The following is a 1801-nucleotide window of genomic DNA, read 5'->3' on the forward strand; positions in this document are numbered from 1 at the left end:
GGGTCGGGCCCAGCGTGATGGGTCGGAGCAATGTCAAGACTTGGGGAGGGGGCATGCGAGGGTACCAAGCTTGCGGCCCCGGTCGAGCGACACCCCTATCGTGCTCGACCGGAGCTGGGCCTTTGTTTGCTTTTTGTGCCTATGGGCCTATTGTGCAGTTGGATTGTACGCGGGATTATTGGAGTCTTTTTCGCCTTATTTCTCGGGGAATGCGGCCCTGTCTTGTTCCTGATTTTCGGGATGCGCGTCGTCTGCTTTCCTTTGGTGCGGGTGCTTGGTGCCTATAAATAGCTGCAGTAGGTTTAGGGTTTTTCATGTTTGAGCCTTTGGTTTGCTGCTCGCTTGCTGCTGCTGAGACTGCTGAGCAAGGGTTGTACTGTTGCGAGGGTTACTTTCTGTTCAAGGGTTGCTTTTTGCGTGAGGGTTTGTGTTTTGCTGGCTTCCTCTGCCTCGTCTAGTTCGTTAAGGTATTTGCTGGTCGGTTGGGCTTGGTGTCCTTTTCTGTTTTGTTTACACTTCATGAGTCTGATCGCTTCTACTTTTTGTAGATCAATGGCTCGCGTGAATAAGATGACAAAGCTTGTCAATGGATCCGATGTTGCTGACTCAGGCTCAGATGTCGTATTGAGCTTTGAGTTTGGTCTTTTGAGGGTCACATCGAGTGATTTGGACGACTTTGCGAAGGCTGCTTGGTTCGCTCGTGACTCTGCGAAGCCGTCTGAGGGCGAGACTATTCCTGATCCTCATGATGGCTTGGTTGTCATTTACAAGGAGTTCTTTGAGGCTGGGCTGAGGTTTCTACCGCATCCACTTGTTATTGGCGTTTTGAAGAGGTTCAATCTCAAGTTTCATCATTTGAACCCTTCTAGTTTTGTGAAGCTAAGCATCTACGTTTGGGGATGCAAGTCACAAGGTGTTGAGCCAGATCTCGAGGGTTTCATTCGACTTCACTGAGTTCATCCCGAGCCTCGGAAGCCGAATGTGGAGGGTAAGACTGTTTTGGGGCAGTTTGGAGTTTATACCTTCGTTTAGCGGCACGGTGCGGAGGTTCCTATTCAGGCTCAGAAGAACAAGTGGGCTTCGCCATGGACAGAGAACTGGTTTTATATAATGGAGGGCGAGCTCGGTCTTTGTGGGAAGTTGTCGAAGCTTGAAAGTACGACCTCTGAGGGTGTCATGAACGATGCCTGTGCCACCGTTGTGGATGCACTCAGGATTTTGTCACGCCATCAATGTGCGCGCGATTTGGTCGAAGAGTTTGTCTGCGTGAAGGTTATGCCTTTGAGGGCTAATCAGGCTTGGTTCGCGGTTAAGGACGATGAGCGGTATCGGGGGCGAGGATTAAAGGGGCTCGGCGTTAATGTTAAGCAGGCTTGGTCGAAGGTTTTCCAGAAGAGCGGTAGCTCCATGGCCGGTGTTAAGGCTGTGTATAAGAAGGTTGCCGAGGCTGTTGATGATCTCATCGGGGCTCGTGGGACCCAAGAGAACAAGGCGATAAAGATTGCCTTGGCTGATCGCCATCGTGTTAATCGGTGCTTTGACTTGCTTTGGTTGACTTACCCAGATTGGCTGTCTATGGAATTGAAAGATGCCGAGGGTGGCAAGAAGAGAAAGAGGGCCAAGGCGGGTGACAAGCTCACAAGTATGTCTAAGCAAGGTGGACATGGTCGTGGGCGCGCGGGGGGATCTAAGGTTGACTGTGTTGCCATGGCGAAGGTTGCTGCTTCGTCGGCTACCTCACCTGTGGCGGCGGCGAAGCCAGGGTCTATGATTTTATTGGAGCCATGGCCGAGCATGGTTT

The sequence above is a fragment of the Miscanthus floridulus genome, chromosome 10 (assembly GCF_019320115.1).
Source record: "Miscanthus floridulus cultivar M001 chromosome 10, ASM1932011v1, whole genome shotgun sequence".
NCBI classification, from domain to species: Eukaryota; Viridiplantae; Streptophyta; class Magnoliopsida; order Poales; family Poaceae; genus Miscanthus; species Miscanthus floridulus.